At 39.6% G+C, this 18,473-nt stretch overlaps 1 long non-coding RNA gene across 2 annotated transcripts in view; it reads right to left on the reverse strand.

The window, feature by feature from the left end:
- The window catches only part of 9330199G10Rik (RIKEN cDNA 9330199G10 gene), a 41,521-nt gene extending 28,850 nt beyond the window's left edge, over window positions 1-12,671 (reverse strand). For both annotated transcript variants that reach the window (NR_131038.1, NR_131037.1), the window contains exons 1-2: window positions 12,469-12,671; window positions 10,282-10,385 (exon numbers count right to left, since the gene is read on the reverse strand). This is a non-coding gene — a long non-coding RNA (RIKEN cDNA 9330199G10 gene). The remainder of the gene's footprint in view (window positions 1-10,281; window positions 10,386-12,468) is intronic.
- Window positions 12,672-18,473: the final 5,802 nt, after the last annotated feature.

The raw sequence follows: 18,473 nt of genomic DNA on the forward strand, positions 1-18,473 counted from the left end.
TTGTGTCCTGGATTTCCTGGATGTTTTGAGTTAGAATCTTTTTGCATTTTCCATTTTCTTTGATTGTTGTGCCGATGTTCTCTATGGAACCTTCTGCACCTGAGATTCTCTCTTCCATCTCTTGTATTCTGTTGCTGATACTCGCATCTATGGTTCCAGTTTTCTTTCCTAGGGTTTCTATCTCCAGCATTGCCTCACTTTGTGTTTTCTTTATTGTGTCTACTTCGCTTTTTAGGTCTTGGATGGTTTTATTCAATTCCATCATCTGTTTGTTCCTGTTTTCCTGCAATTCTTTAAGGGATTTTTGTGCTTCCTCTTTAAGGTCTTCTACCTGTTTAGCAGTGTTCTCCTGTATTTCTTTGAGTGAATTATTAAAGTCCTTCTTGATGTCCTCTACCATCATCATGAGATATGCTTTTAAATCCGGGTCTAGCTTTTCGGGAGTGTTGGGGTGCCCTGGACTGGGCGAAGTGGGAGTGCTGGGTTCTGATGATGGTGAGTGTTCTTGGTTTCTGTTAGTAAGATTCTTACATTTACCTTTCGCCATCTGGTAATCTCTGGATTTAGTTGTTATAGTTGTCTCTGGTTAGAGATTGTTCCTCTTGTGATTCTGTTAGCCTTATCAGCAGACCTGGGAGACTAGTTCTCTCCTCTGAGTTTCAGTGCTCAGAGCACTCTCTGCAGGCAAACTCTCCTCTTACAGGGAAGGTGCACAGATATCTTGCGTTTGGACCTCCCTCCTGCTCGAAGATGATGGCCCAAAACAGGACCTTTCCCAGAAGCTGTGTTGCTCTGGCCTGTCCCAGACGCTGTTAGCTTCTGTAGTGCACACTCTCACCTGTGCAGACTACTTTCTGCGGAGTCCCGGAACCAAGATGGCTCTCGTTGATGCTAAGGGAAAGTTCTCCTGGGCCGGGCGGACACCTGTCCTCTGGCTGAGAAGGTGGCCGGATGTCTGGAGCCGGAAAAGGGGGGTGCCTCAGAAGCTCTTTGGCTCCCACCTGTCCCAGATGCTGTTAGCTTCTGTAGTACACACTCTCACCTGTGTAGACTACTTTTGGTGGAGTCCCAGATCCAAGATGGCTCCCACTGATGCAAGAGTTGACTTTTAAAATTTCATTTTCTTTAGATTGTGTGTATTCATCATATATACTGTTGTTTCATGAAGACAAGTTCAGTCAAGAATTCTGTCCCTGCCCACTTCCCCTTTCCTCCTGTTTTGTGAAGTATCATTATGATCTTATGAATTTAAATTAATTTTATATTATCATATATATGTTTATGTTAAGGTATATATGTGTTCAGATCTATCTATCTATCTATCTATCTATCTATCTATCTATCTACCTACCTATCTGTAAAATTGCATTTATTTCTATGTGGGGGTGTGGTTGGGGAATCCCAGAGGTTCAATTCAGGTTGTAAGTGAGTTTACCTGATGAGCTGTCTCTCTGGACTTCCCACCCCCCTTTTAAAGTTAGAAAGTAATAGGATTATATATGGACTTAAAAGCACATTTTACTTTGATTGAGTCCTGTTCCCATCTTGCTCTGCCCTCATCTGCTCTTTCTAGGCTGTGACCTTTCATCCTTAGTCCTGCCCTCTTTCCCCCTCGGCTCTATCATCTTCCCAGCCCAGTTCCTTACAGCCACCCTCTCTACTCCAAAATCTAGGGCAGGCCTGCCTTAGTCGACAGTCTCCTAATGTTACAGTCACCCCCTCCAAGCCAGAATCTCCAGCAGGCCTTAGCTCACAGTCTCCTAATATGGACCCTTAGATCTTTGCCAGAATGCATATTATCCTTTTTAGCTTTCTTGTTATATAGTGTGCTGAACTTCAGTAATGGCCTTGCAATTTCTTGTCTGTCAAATAGTTGGAATTAGTTATGCTCAGAACCTGCCTCCAACAACTAAATATTGACTGCTGAAGCAATGGGTATCCTCACACTATATTTGTATGTTCTTTCAGATGAAAACAATTAATTTCAATATTTCAAATTCCAGTGTAACATGTCTTTAGTTTTTTGTTCTTCTTTCTCATATCTACATTTCCTTTCCCTGCTGCAAGGAATCTTTCTTTGAGGCTAAGAGCATAATTCAAGTTTAGCATGCAATGCTCTGGATTCTGTCCTCAACACTGCATATCCTCTTCCCCAAAGAGGGGCACAGGGGTTCGGAGGTATAATGTAAAATAAGTATACGTTATAGATAATCTGTTGAATAACAAACCATTACTACTACTGATATTATCACAACTCTGAAGTCTTTGTATCCATCTTTTTTCTTTAGGACATATTTTATACAGGATATAGATTTAAAAATATCTTTAGAGGCTGAGCATATAGGTATATGTGGGAGGCAGAGGGAGGCAGATTTCTGTGAGTGACAAACCATCCTGGGTTACATAGTGAGTTACAGGACAGCCATGGATGCGTAGGAAAAGCCTGCCTAAGATTTTACACACACACACACACACACACACACACACACACACACACACAATTATATTATGTTGTACATCATTTATCATATATTTGAAGTGGAAATTTCTGTTTGTGTCATATGATGCAGACTCATGTGATGTTTTGCTGAAGCAAGATCCACGAGAAGACATGTGATGTTTGGAGAGAGTATAACTAGAACTCAACAGACAGTGACAGGGTGCTTGCATTGCTTGCCCTGCATCATTTTGCTGGTCTTGCTACTAAGCTGATTTTCACTTCATTGAGAGAGGCACAGCAGAGAACTTCTAGTATTCCTGCTGGATCTGGTTGCTCCTGCTGACTTCTGATTCGGTGGAGGCTTGGTTGTTTCTGCTGGATCCTGCTGCAGGTGCTGATTCATGCTTGGTGAACTGTACTGTTGCTATCCTGACACAACTGAACTGGACTGCTGGTATCCCGACAGCAGAGATTGGAATTGTTCCAAAGAACTATTTCTAAACAGGTCCATATCTCCCTGTCCTATTTACCATCTTTTCTTCCCTATCTATGCATGATGAGCTAGAAGTGGGGTTGAAGCAGTTGCAAGTTAGGGTTAGGTTTTGAAAACTCTAAGCCTCCATATATTATATATTACATATATAGTATATACATACTATACTTTAATTTGTACATTTATAATTTTAATTTATAATTTTAAGTGTGTTTATATTTCAAAGTCAACCTTATAAAACAAACACTTTCAGGTAGTCTGTCACCTGTTCCCATCCTTTCTATACACAGCTCATTCTGTGGACTTGTGGGGTGGTGTATACATTAGGATTGCCCTGTGTATGGTTGTGTACTGACCACTGTTACAATGAACTGTGCCAATGTTCACTCTGTGGTGTTGACTTGATGTGGTGCTGGTCATTGTTATCATCTGATACCTTAAGAATAATTCATTGACTGTTAATATGAGTTTGGTTTTATTCTTTTTTTATTTTATTAATATTTTTATTACATATTTTCCTCAATTACATTTCCAATGCTATCCCAAAAGTCCCCCATACCCTCCCCCCCACTTCCCTACCCACTCATTCCCATTTTTTTTGGCCCTGGCGTTCCCCTGTACTGGGGCATATACAGTTTGCGTGTCCAATGGGCCTCTCTTTCCAGTGATGGCCGACTAGGCCATCTTTTGATACATATGCAGCTAGAGTCAAGAGCTCCGGGGTACTGGTTAGTTCATAATGTTGTTCCACCTATAGGATTGCAGATCCCTTTACTCCTTGGGTACTTTCTCTAGCTCCTCCATTGGGAGCCCTGTGATCCATCCAATAGCTGACTGTGAGCATCCACTTCTGTGTTTGCTAGGCTCCGGCATAGTCTCACAAGAGACAGCTACATCTGGATCCTTTCTATAAAATCTTGCTAGTATATGCAATGGTGTCAGCCTTTGGAAGCTGATTATGGGGTGGATCCCTGGATATGGCAGTCTCTAGATGGTCCATCCTTTCGTCTCAGCTCCAAACTTTGTCTCTGTAACTCCTTCCATGGGTGTTTTGTTCCCAATTCTAAGGAGGGGCATAGTGTCCACACTTCAGTCTTCATTCTTCTTGAGTTTCATGTGTTTAGCAAATTGTATCTTATATCTTGGGTATCCTGGGTTTTGGGCTAATATCCACTTATCAGTGAGTACATATTGTGTGAGTTCCTTTGTGAATGTGTTACCTCACTCAGGATGATGCCCTCTAGGTCCATCCATTTGGCTAGGAATTTCATAAATTCATTCTTTTTAATAGCTGAGTAGTACTCCATTGTGTAAATGTACCACATTTTCTGTATCCATTCCTCTGTTGAGGGGCATCTGGGTTCTTCCCAGCTTCTGGCTATTATAAATAAGGCTGCTATGAACATAGTGGAGCATGTATGTGTCCTTCTTACCGGTTGGGACATCTTCTGGATATATGCCCAGGAGAGGTATTGCTTAACAATAACTTATCTATATTAAAAAGACATGGATATATGTGGGTTAGATTTTATTTATGTTTCATTCCAGAAGGTAGAAAGTGTTGTTATTAAAATCTCCAGGTATTTTCAAGTTACTTAGACGTTTTCTTTGTATGTCAAAGGAAGTTTCTTACCATCTTTAAGGAGGAAGCAAAAACCTTTGTCAGGTTTTTTTTTCTCTATATTCCAGCCATGTGGTATGACTTGCCATGGCATTATTTTTAGGAAAGTTACTTTTATAGAAACTCTTTTTTTGTTGTTGTTGTTGGTTTTTTTTTTTTTTTTTTTTTTTTTTCTGAGACAGGGTTTCTCTGTGTAGCCCTGGCTGTCCTGGAACTCACTTTGTAGACCAGGCTGGCCTCAGAAATCTGCCTGCCTCTGCCTCCCGAGTGCTGGGATTAAAGGCGTGTGTCACCATGCCCGGCTGGAAAATTACTTTTATAATTGGATATTCTTGTGTACCTATTAACAGACTAGCTTTTAGAAGCAAAATTTTCTGAACTGTCTTCCAAGAATGGAAGTGAGGGACAGAGATGTGGATTGAAAGCCGATTCTTTTACTCTACTTTTTAATCTTCTTAAATGGCCAAATAAAAATATCAGATGAAGTTTATTACTGCTTTTGAGCTGATGTGGATTTTCCAAAGTACAGTTTACTAAATAGGTGTTATTTATATTTCATTCCTAAGCAAATCTTTCTTTTTCCTGAGTTTCATGTTTCCTTTTCTCTATGCAGCTATCACAGCTAAGCTTTCCACTCTTTCCCTGTCATCTAGGATACCAAATCAAACATTAGCTGATAATAAATACCACCATACAGAGATATGTCATAAGTGTGTGTTCTTTATGTTGGTCCTAATTTCTCTTTCAAAGGTTTTTAAATGTTGGTGTCACAGGAAAAACTTGCAAACAAGATGTACTCAAAATTGAGTTGCATACACTGCCCATCTTTTTTTTGGGGGGGAAAGTTGTAACATTCTTTAAGATGCTGGTTCTGAAAGGGGATGTGTCTCAAAGAGGATATAAAACCCACTCTCCTTGTATTGACTGCTTTATTTGTGAAACAAAAGATTCTCTTTTACGACTTTTAAGTCTTCAGTTATTTGTTCAAAATAAACAGCTTACTTTCTGAACCATGCTGCCTCTTTTTATTTTCATTTTGATAAAATATTAGTTAAATATTGGAAAGAAAATATTTGATGGCCAGTATATGATCCTTTTAAAGTTACCATTGCCAGTGTTCCTGCAGTGCTTTTATTGGTAAGAATGGGAGATAGCTTACAAATTGGAGACAGCAATGTTTGCAAATATAAAAATAAAGAAACCTTAAAAGGAGGATTGTGAGATGGCTTGAGGGGGGGGGGAGGAAGGAAGGAAAAAAGGAAGGAAAGAAAAGGAGATGAAGGAAGAAAAGGGAAGGAAAAGACATTTCCATTGTTTGTGGAAATGTAAATAAGTATAGCTAGTCACTGTGGTAATCTGTATAGAAGTCCCTCACAAACTTAAAACTGGAAACTATCTTACCATCCAGCTACACTGCCCCTGGATCCATAACATTCCCACCCTTAACATTCACTGATAAACTTACAGTGCATTCTCAGTCTCAAAAAATCTTGCTATTTACACTATGTCACTGCATCTCTATGTATTATAAGAGACATAGCTATGATCGTTAATCCAGATGTTGACAAGAACATGATGAAAATGAACTGATTGGAGCCACTTACTTCAGTAAGACGAACAGCAGCATTGAGGGTATCCTAAAGGTATCAATCTTAAAACGGATAGTGGTACAAAACACTTCAATAAAGCCGCTTATCATTACATAAGAGCTAGTTTCATTTTGTCCTCCACGTTTCTTTCCACCCTTTCATCACGCTGTGCTTCTGCAGGCATGAGGAAATGTCCTGTGCTCTCTTTGTGAACATGTGTTAAAATGCTCAAGGTTTCATTTCTCTTTGTCAGATGCCTCTGGAAACAAACATCAAACTCTCAATCAGTAATTCAAATCTACAAATAATTCCTTTGTTTTATAGACAAGGAAAAGGATGGCATAAGACTTTTAATAAAAAGGGATTTAGAGGTAATATGTACCTGATTCTTCTAATGGCTGAAAACATGTTCTGTCCAACAGTCATATTTTGATATGATTATTTAGAAAGTGTAATATCCCTAAGATGAAATAAAGCACAGTAACTAAATGTTAAGTGGAAATTCGTCCTCACCAAAGAAAACAGAAGTAGGAAATATTAGACCTTTCCCATCAAACATTGGTTGATGTGCCATGGAGATTTTAGTGATGACCAACCAATATAATTTTACCCCCACTCTCTTTCTCTCCGTGAATAACCAATGTACATATCATCATTCATTTACCAGTACAGTGCAGAGGTGCAGCAAGATTCTAAAATCAAAGCTAGTCAAACTTGAGACACAATAATTAAGCTTCTTTCTGGAAAATGCAATAAATCCCAACTGAAAGTGTATTGAACAGCATCAACTACCTAGAGAACAATCATAGTGTATTGTTCCAGTGATTTAACTGCTTGTTAATCTCCAAATGCTTCATTCTACATCGCAGAATGGTGCATGTATTTAGGGTATATAACATGGTGTTTCTATATAAGTAAATATTTACTGATGATTCAAAAAAAGCAAGATAATTAACATATTCATCACCTGAAAGTTATGAGAAGCTCTCTCTCTCTCTCTGTGAGAGAGAGAGAGAGAGAGAGAGAGAGAGAGAGAGAGAGAGAGAGAGAGAATTTAAGGGGAAGGTTACCTTCTGGGAAGAGGGACAGTAGTACATAGATGAAATGAAAATGGAGAGTGAGAATCATGGGGGTATAAAGATTCAAAGAGAGAAAGGAGTTGGAGAACGGGGAAATGAGTTAAGTGGAGGTATGATTAATCAAAACAAGGTTGGTATATAAAAACCTGCTCTCTGGTAGCAGAATTTAAAAATGTAAAAGAAAGGTACATCAAAAGCCTAGACAATGTCAATCAGAGAGGATGCTGTTCAATACACTTTCAGTTGGGATTTATTGCATTTCTAAATAGAAGCTTAATTAATGGATCACAGACAACAACATCAAAATTCTGTGTCACATGTGGCATATTGCTATATGAATTATTGGTTATGGGAGAAAGCCTTCCTCAATATAGGCTCATATTAACTAGTTGTGGTGGGTAACCACTCCTTTTGTTGAAGACATCACAAATCTTGAAATTTGGATATAAAAAAACTAAGCTGTAGCAGAGCTCAAACCTTCTTCCCTATTGGCTAGCATATAAGGTGTGACACAGGCTGTGAGGGGGCCTGGGAATAAAAATATGGTCTTATCAGGTTTTAAACTCTATGAAATGTAACACTAAGCCATCAGGCAGGATATGCCTGCTGGTGCAATAGTGATACAACTGGCTACTGGGTTATTGGATCTGAGTCCTGCTCTCCAAGAGGAAATCATGTTGAGTACTGTAAATTAGCCCTAAACTAATACTGAAGAGGTCTTTTGCCTTAGGAAAGAAGCTAGGACTATTGATTATCTGGATTGACATAAATTCAGCCCACCTTCTTATATCTTTACACCCATAAACAAAGGCTACTCTCAGCTTTAATCAGAGAATCCTCTCCTGCCCTATTCTCTTCATGAATGAACAAAGGAGAATGAAGAAATCCATGACTGCACTAAGATGCTGAGAAAAAGGACAATTGAGGTTCATCTCTAAACAAGACATTTGTACCATACATTTAAGCCTCAGGGAGCATTATAGAAGGGGAAGGGCAGAAATATTATAAGGCTGAAGACTGGGAGGAGGTTTGCAGATATGTCATCTTTTAAGCACAACACAGCTATGATAATCATGAATTCACAGCACCTGTGCTAAATGGCGATGAGCCCACACAACTTGTATCTGCCTAATAGTCAGCCATAGATAGGGAAAGAACTAAGAGGTCAATGCCTCTTACTGTTAATTTATTGATAACAGATTCCAGGAGATGGAGAAGCATAGTATCCAGTTACATACTCACTAGTAACATGTCTGTCTATGATGAACGTGTTCTTAGATATGTTCTAAGTCCAGAGCAACATAGATGACCCCGTGGCTTAAATGAAAAAGTAAATGACCCTTAAATTCTATGGGACACAAAACAAAACAAAAAGTAATGAATATAGGACAGAGATTTGTAAAGAAGGAAGAGGCCTGATAAATGTGGGAGGGAAATAAAGGAGAGGGCAGAAGGGGGAGAGATGCATTGTATAACACACATTACAAAAGAATTAAATTTATCCGTTACAAAGCAGAGCATTAAGATATAGTTGTTGAAAAATTTCAAACTTGAAATACATCATTATTAGACAGTGTTAGCAGTTTATGGGTAAAATGTGTATGATTTTTGTATTGGTGAGTTTTTGGTGCTGTAACAAAGCACTATAACCAAAACTTACTTATGGAAGAAAGACTTTATTTGGGTTTATAGTTTCAGAAGGTTTGCTTCCATAAAAATGTGTTGGAAAGCATGACATCAAGTGGCAGGCATGCTGGTAGGAACAGAAGTTGAGAGATCGCGTCTTCAACAGCAGATACGAGGTAAAGAGGGTAAGCTGGGGGCAGGGTGAAGCTATGGCTTCTCAACGCCTATGCCCAGTGATGTACCTTCTCCAGCAAGGCTACATCATTTCCCCAAACAGCATCACCAACTAGGCACCATATGCTCAATTAACTGAGCCTATGGGAGACACTTCTCATTCAAACCATCATAGACTCTTTCATGTTATAATTGAAGTTATCTTTGACCCAATCTCCCCACTTACCCCTCCAACATCTATGAAAAATCATTTTGTTCCAAGTTCAACTCTTTTAAACTTCCCACAAGAGACATATCATACAATATTTGTCTTCCCATGTCTATACTATTTCCTCTGGCACCAGGTAATCATAATTGGCAGGACTTCCTGTTTCTAAAGGGCAAATAATATTGCAATGTAAAAAAAAATGGATGGGTTAATTTTAACCTTTAATTCATTCATTTTATGATGGGCGAAGGCTCTTTCATATGTTGGCTATTAGCATACAGTAAGTTTTTAATTCACTGAAAAAACAAATTGACTTTCAAATACTTGTTCACTTGAGAAAATAATGTCTTGATCTTTTAGCCAATGGGAAATATGATGATATTTTACATTGCTTTTGTGATAACTTTAGAAGTCAGTTCTGAATAGTTTCCCCCCTTTTTTGCTATCCTTAGTGGAAATAGACTGAGCTTTTAACCATAGAGAATTGAGATTTGACTTGACGTTTTGAAGTATTTAGAAAGTGGCTAATGATCATACATTGAATAGTCTGGATATAAAAATTGCCTGGGATATGAATGAAAGGCTGGGTGAAATTACCTAAATCGTTTGAAAATTTTGGCAATTTATAACAGGTTTGGTCTGTCGTATTATTCAGCTGACTAGAATTAGTATTTAGCTTGTAATTTGAAGAACCTGAGGTTGAAAGAGAAATATTTGAGGTTGGACTTATATTTGTGTGAAATTTCTTTTTATGATTTGTGAAGTCAGCATGAACGCTTGAGCTGAATTCTAATAACAACACTCATTTCTCTCATCCCTTGATTGTCTTCTCAGACCATTTCTATGGCCAAATGAAGTGGTCACAAGCAGTCACTTGTATTTTTACACATTTGTGTGTGTGTGTGTGTGTGTGTGTGTGTGTGTGCGTGCATGTTTGTGTGTGTGTGTATGTGTGTGAAAATTCTACTGTGCATCTTTTGAGGTGAGAGTTGTGAGTGTTACCTATTTTTTGGAGACCAAAGTGATCAGGTGTGATGGCAACTCCCTGTACCTGCCAAGCCATCTCACAGGTCCTGAAGCAGCTCCTGAGTTCGTTCAGCTTCCTTGTGGTCAGACATCTGATGTTAATCGCAGCAAGGAGAAGGAATGTCGACACTGTGCACAGAACAAAGCTGAATTGACTTTCCTAAGCTTCTTAGAGTTCACAGCTTTCTTGTTTACACATGAATTCTCACAAGAACTCAGAACCATGAGGCATTTTCTGTAATTGTCTTATTGTAATGATATTCTTCTAGATGATAGAGATAACTTCGAATGTCACAGTAGGCTTAAAGGCAAGAACTCAGAAGACAGGAAGGAATCCACTTGCTTTTCAGCTTTATAACACCCACCCTCCCAGTCCCACATCAGAGTCCAACTGGGGCTAACTCAGAAAGTTATCTCCAAATTGCACAGCCCATCTTTCTGCAGCTACATATTTTCCTTAGCTGCACTGCACCTCCAGAAAAAAGATCCAGAATCATCATCAGATAAAACACACAAAAGGTTTTGTTTAACTTCCCTCCACTGCACCTCCCATCAAATGGATTCCTTGGAAGTGCGATCGTTATTAATAATGCTGCTTTTTGGTAAAATCATCTGCATAATTTCACAAAAACTAGAACAAAAGAAACAGAAGATTGAACACCATTCACAGCCTCTTTGCCCTATGTTATGATATAATCCTTATAAAGAGCAGGCCTTCCTTGTGTAGTATGTGAAGCACAAAGTAAGCCATCACCAAGAGGCTGATCTCACGGCACAGTGACTCCATGGCTCTGCTGGGGCTGTCTTGCAATTCTTTTCCCAACTTCTGTCAGCTGCACTTTGCACTTATCAGCTCATGTTGTTATTGGGATCAGGTTTCACTCCTATTGTTCTACAGATTTTTAAAATAAAATCCTTACCCAAAGGTAATCATGGCAAAACATTCCCTGAGGTCTGCTGCAGCTGTACTTTTTGGGCTACTTTATTGGGTTCTATTATCTACCAACCTTCCAACCTTTATTCCATACCAATCACTTCCAAAACACCAACACTATGTAGGAAAGAAAGAAGGTTAGAGGGGAAAGGGGCATTCATTCTTTAGACTACTTCCTAGTGATTAAGGGCACCAGGTTCCTCGGGGCAAGTCCAATCTCCATCATAAGGATATCTCCAACCAGCAACCAGCAATCTAGCAAAACAGCAAGCCAGCAATAGCAAGTGCAACAGCAGGACCCAGGAGCAGTAGAGACCAGCAGCAGGAGAAGTAGTGGCTGGCACAGGGCCCCTTGGAGCTATTGAGTCCCCAGAATTCCAAACATAAACTCTTTGTACCTGGCAAAAACCACACCCTTCCTAGAGCATGGGACAGTCATAGTGGCTGTGGAAAATCTGAAGCAGCCACATATCCCACACTGGGGATTAAAACAAAAACATATTCACATAATATAACAGGGTTTTTAAAGGAATCAACCTCTCACTACAGTCTGCTGACGTGAATCACCTTCTCAAACTGAAAAAAAAAAAAAAAAAAAAACAACCAGGAAGCATACTCCAAACCTACTGTTTACAAACCATGTCGTCAGCTGGTGTTCTTGGGCCAGCTAGAAGCATGACATTATAATGGTTGCAGGTACCCTTTTTAGAACAGTTTTGATTTGTTTTGGGAAATCTACGTAATATAAACTTTCCTACAACTACTTCTAGCCTTCTATGTATTCCACCATAATACATTTACATTTTTCCAACATACATGTTGGGGGTTGGAGCATAGCTAAACTCTATCACAGTATCTAATACCGAGCTAAAATAACAATAAAAGCAGAAGACAACATAAAACAGTTGACAGCATAAGGCACTTTCTCCTTAGAGAACCTGTGCAAACACAGTCCATTGAAAACTGTATGCATATTATATGTAAATTAAAAATAACTTTTAGAAAGGATAATATAGTGTGCATAGTAGTAACATCTCCGGAAAATGCAATTTTGATAGCTCTCAGGAATCCACTCTTAAACTCAAAACTGACACTGCCATGTTCCTCCTTTTGTGTTAAAATAATTGAAATCGAAGTCGATCACAAAAATGGTAATAAACCCAATCGGCTGATACTTGAGAAAGCACTGGGAATTCACAGTAAGGTGATTGTAATACTGGGGAGTTCAAAAGAACTCATAATGGTTTTAAATAAATCATTTAGGGAAACATAACTCACAGTCTCTTTTTCCTTCCAGGAGGATCAGATTCACAGCCCCAGGCATGAAGTCCTTCCTGTGGAGCAGGCCTCAAATCCAATCAGAAAATGGTTGGTTATTGCAATAACTGTCAGAGCAACACTTCTCCAGTGAGCACATGTTTGCCTGGTCCTGTGCTGGGTAAACCTCTCCCAGAAGCCTGCACAGTGCCTTCCAGAACTGTGAAAGAGAGTCAGCACATAGAGCATTTCCTTGCCAGTTGGAATTGATTTCTCTTTGTCCTGCAACCAAAGTGTGTGGTGTCTTCATCAATAGGGGCTTGTCATCAAGTTTGGTGGACAACCAAGGACAACAACAATAGCCTGTGTTGTTTGGATACCCTCAGCCTGACTGACCAAAAACATCTAGGGAGGTAATCTGCCTGGCACTATGATCTTTTCAATAACCTATTTCTCCTGGGAGCAGTACTGCTCCTCTTCCAGAGATCCACAACTCAAACTCCCCCTTTAAAAAGTATATTTTAGTTGGATTTTGATAAGTCTTCTAATACACTCCTTAGTTTTAGCTATCATTTTTATATGTGTAGGAAAATAAAATTAGATGTTCATCTTTTAACATGTATAAAAAATTGACTCAAGCCAGATTAAACACTAGAGGAGAAGACTTTGCAACCCTGGATCAACTAAGGGAAGAATAAAGGAAACACTTCACGATGCTAAAATAGGCACTTTTTTTTTTTTTTGGTAGATGGCATTAAAGACACCAGCAAACGAATCAAACCAGGATTATATTAAACTTTTAAAAATCCACAAATGATATAGTGAACAGAGTAAAGAGACAACACACAGAATAGGAGACATTTTTTTAAAGTGTACATTCTTAATTTTAGTGGTACAATTTTACTCTGTTCTAGATGCATGTTTATAGGAACGAGATTTGTTCCCTTTATCCTTGACAGAATTGTAAGATTATGCATTATTTCATATTTTCGATATTATATTAGTCTTTCATCACTGTAACAAAGTACCCAAGTCAGGAAAATTAGAGAGAAAAGAGGTTTAATTAACTTAGTTTGAGACATTGTGCAATGTTGGGGCAGACGGCCAAATAGGAATTTTGGCAGAAGTGAGAAATCGTGAGTCCATACATGGGTAAAAGGAAAAAGAATTCGCTGGGAGCATTTTTTGTTTGGTTTTGGTTTGTTTCAGGCAGTGGCATTATGTAGCCCTGACAAGCCTGGAACTTGCTTTATGGACCAGGCTGGTCTCCAACTCACAGAAAGCAGCCAGCATCTGCTCAACCCTTTCTACGGCAAGCGCTGTGGTCCATGGTACCTGAGGCTCCATTAACCTTGCTTCCACTGCTCATGCTGAGCAGCAGAGCTGAAGCTTTAGCGCATGGAACTTCTATGAACAGTGAGAATGTAAAAAGCACTTCTTTTAAGTCAGTAGCTAGAGGCCTATGCTGTCCTCATAATGTAGCCATGGTTCCAAATGCACATGTCACTTCATATAACCATTACACCACAACAGACAGTTTAGTGGTAGTCATTCTCAGTTCTTCCTTCCTAGTTCACTGTGCCTTTCCCTCTCATTCCTTTTTCGACTTCCCACACGATCTATCTTTCTGTAAATACAATGAATCCACCCACATACTTTGTCATCATTGGCTCCACAACAGTACACTACTAAGTACTCTAAGTCACAACATGGGGTAGAACACTGTCACCCCATTCATACAGTGATGCTCTTGGACAAGAGCTTTTAGTGGTGCCCAGTGCTTCATAAATAATATCTTCAACCATGTTCTCACTTGCTCTCACACCATATTTTATGTCATTTAAATCAATACTTCAATAAGTCCATGTATTTCCTCTAATGCATTTTTGCATTCTGATATCCATGGAACAGAGTTCCAGACATTCACCTGTTGAGCTGAAATATAGGAAAACTCCTAATCTTAATGGATACTGCTAGTAGATTCCAACACACTGCAAATCATTTGCATTTCATGCTTCTTTAACCATACCTATGGCATTACTAAGTATGACTACTGATCACTTTCAGGGTTTCTGGTCAGCAGTTAATAAAAACTCTCCTGAGACAGTTATTATGTGGGATTCAGCAGTGAATCTTGATTGTGGCTACTGAGGCATCAAGCCCTGTGGACTGAGCAGCTACCGGTTTTCAGCTTTCTCAGCAGGCAGAAAGTTCTCAGACTACCCAGCACCCGTCTCTGTGTCTCTGTGTCTGTCTGTCTCTGTCTGTCTCTGTCTCTGTCTCTGCATTTGCTTTCCAGATGTGAACACTGAACTGTCTCTTATTGTGGAATGACTTCTCTGTGTAAAACCTTGGATGGTAGCTAATAAAACCACAACATATCTCTTGACCCAGTGTGAAATAGAGTTAGTTCATTGTGAGGCAAATGAGTGACCTGGGACATGGATTAAATTGTCCAAAATGATTTGTTTTACTGTGGAGGGGGTTAAATGAACTTTTACAAACACAGAGTAATTCACAAATCAATACATTTGTCAAACACATTGGTGGGAATGCCAGGGAGTAAGTTCCAGCAGCGGGTCAGGGCTCTGCTATAGGTTCCCATGCTGTCTGCTGACTTTCTCAACCTTTGTTTAGTGGAAACTAGCATTCTGCTAAGTTAATGGATTCCAAAACGTTTACCTAACCTTCCACGGCAAAGCTAGAGGCTGGCAATAAATGGTTAATGGAGGGAGTGCTTAAAAATGAGTATGGTTCTTACTCTACACCACCTAAGCTCTCATAGCTGCAATGTTCCTGTCTTCCAGCTCGTCTGCAGAATCCTCAAAACACATGAGAGATTTATTTTTTTCAGGGAATTTAAGTTCACACTAAGTACTAAATTACAGATCAAAGGTAACTTCCACACACAGCATATTGCTCATAGTGGATATTTTAAGCTTAATAAGGACAGTATTATTGGTACAAGTTCATAGTTTGCTTTTCCTACACTTGAAAAAAGCAAATGGAAATAAAAGGGAAAACACATTTCTCTATTTTAGTAAATATTTAAAGCCATTGCAGTGTCACCTCTGATAACCAGAGTTATAGAATGGGAAAGAAGGAGGGAGTGTCAGTATGTCTATGAGTTCATGAGCCCCAGTTGAAACATGCAAGAAAAAGAGCCTCGTGGATACTATGTTTGCCACTGTGAGCAAATACAGACTGACAATGTCTTTTTCAGTGTTTGCTGAGCTTTTCTTCCCATGCTTGGCAATACCTGAAGATATTCTTAGGGGTTAAAATACTCAGTGGTTTATTTTAGGTAGTCATACATACACAGAAACCAATTGAGTTTCCACAGCCCATTTCATAGTTTGAGTAAGATTCTAAAATCACAGCTAGAATTTGGAAATAGCTCAAGGGATATATTTAAATATTGAACTAAAATTGTAAGATTAATTTGATAAGCATCTGTGGGAATACATAGATAAAGTAACTCTGCAGAGATGAGGGAATGGCTTTGAGGACCAGCCATTCAGTCGTTTTGGTTTCAGACAGTGATCAGAGCTGGTTATGGTCACTGCCACTTTGATAAATGACTTTCCCATCATATTCTCATTTTGTGGGTTTGGGTCAGACACCATATTGTGACTTGGTTGGCGTGGAGGCTGGTACTTTACTGTATTTTTAGAATATTTAGTCTATTTAGAAAGTTTACATAATTCTGGTCAAAGTGACTAAGGAGATTAGAGTTAAAGTGACTAGAATTAAAATGAGGCTGAATTTGACACAGGAAACCTTTTCAGCATTAGAATAGGGTTGCCACCCTAGGCACTTCCCAGTGTGACACTCAAAGCCATTGGCTTGGGTGCTTATGGTTGCAAATAAGATGCCCATGAAGAAGCGAAAGCACTTACTCTGCTATTTGTAGGAATGTGATGTTCCTGAAAGACAAATGAAAACACCATCACCCTTGCAGCCTGCCCTCCGCGGAGTCCCGGAGCCAAGGAGGCTCCCACCGGGGTCTGAGGCACAAACCTCTAGCAATACCTCTCCTGGGCATATATCCAGAAGATGCCCCAACTGGTAAGAAGGACACATGCTCCACTATGTTCATAGCAGCCTTATTTATAATAACCAGAAGCTGGAAAGAACCCAGATGCCCCTCAACAGAGGAATGGATACAGAAAATGTGGTACATCTACACAATGGAGTACTACTCAGCTATTAAAAAGAATGAATTTATGAAATTCCTAGCCAAATGGATGGACCTGGAGGGCATCATCCTGAGTGAGGTAACACATTCACAAAGGAACTCACACAATATGTACTCACTGATAAGTGAATATTAGCCCCAAACCTAGGATACCCAAGATATAAGATACAATTTGCTAAACACATGAAACTCAAGAAGAATGAAGACTGAAGTGTGGACATTATGCCCCTCCTTAGAATTGGGAACAAAACACCCATGGAAGGAGTTACAGAGACAAAGTTTGGAGCTGAGACGAAAGGATGGACCATGTAGAGACTGCCATATCCAGGGATCCACCCCATAATCAGCATCCAAACGCTGACACCATTGCATACACTAGCAAGATTTTATCGAAAGGACCCAGATGTAGCTGTCTCTTGTGAGACTATGCCGGGGCCTAGCAAACACAGAAGTGGATGCTCACAGTCAGCTAATGGATGGATCACAGGGCTCCCAATGGAGGAGCTAGAGAAAGTACCCAAGGAGCTAAAGGGATCTACAACCCTATAGGCGGAACAACATAATGAACTAACCAGTATCCCGGAGCTCTTGACTCTAGCTGCATATGTATCAAAAGATGGCCTAGTCGGCCATCACTGGAAAGAGAGGCCCATTGGACACGCAAACTTTATATGCCCCAGTACAGGGGAACGCCAGGGCCAAATAGGGGGAGTGGGTGGGTAGGGGAGTGGGGGTGGGTGGGTATGGGGGACTTTTGGTATAGCATTGGAAATGTAAATGAGCTAAATACCTAATAAAAAATGGAAAAAAATTAAATATAATAAAAAATGCCTCCATAAGATCCAGCTTTCAGCTGGGCAGTGCTGATACATGCCTTTAATCCCAGCACTCAGATGGCAGAGGCAGGCAGATCTTTGAGTTCAAGGCTAGCCTGGTCTGCAGAGTTCCAGAACAGCCAAGACTAAACAGAAAAAAAAGTGCCTGTATGAGTTGAGGACACATAAAACACCATCAAAAACAAACAAACAACAAACAAAGAAAAAACAACAAAACTCAACAATCGAACAAAAGACCAGCCATCAGGCAAGCCTGCAGAAGATTTCTTAATTAGTGATTGAGGTAGAAGGATGGAGCCTACTGTGGATAGGGATGCCCTTGGGCTAACAGTTCTGGCCTCTATAAGAAAGCAGGCTGAAAAAAAAAAAACAAAAAACAAAACAAAACAAATGAAAAAAGACATCTACTTGACGTCATGCAGAATTTCATGTGTTCTGCTAACTCTGAGGAACCCAGGTCAGCTCATGAAGAGGAGTGTATGCCAATGTCATTGAAACGTGAGACACATGTGAGAAGAGCAGAACTGTGATATAGACCTGCTGTTTCGGATACCATGGTGACTGCTAGGACATGAAGGCTCTTCAGTGTTATTCTAAGTTTAGTTTAAGTGTCTAGACGTTTTAACAACCCACTCATCAACAGTTAAATGTCATCTATTTCTACAAGGGAACACAACATTGGACAAAGCAGCTGCATCAGGCAGAAACCCTTGTTGCTACAGCCAACTACAAACTATCAGGGGTCAGCACTTCAGGCAACTTGGAGAATGAATGCAGAAGCAGAACCCAGATGCCCCTCAACAGAGGAATGGATAAAAAAAATGTGGTACATTTACACAATGGAGTACTACTCAGCTATTAAAAAGAATGAATTTATGAAATTCCTAGGCAAATGGTTGGACCTGGAGGGCATCATCCTGAGTGAGGTAACCCAATCACAAAAGAACTCAAATGATATGTACTCACTGATAAGTGGATATTAGCCTAGAAAC

This window comes from Mus musculus, chromosome 13, assembly GCF_000001635.26.
Source record: "Mus musculus strain C57BL/6J chromosome 13, GRCm38.p6 C57BL/6J".
NCBI classification, from domain to species: Eukaryota; Metazoa; Chordata; class Mammalia; order Rodentia; family Muridae; genus Mus; species Mus musculus.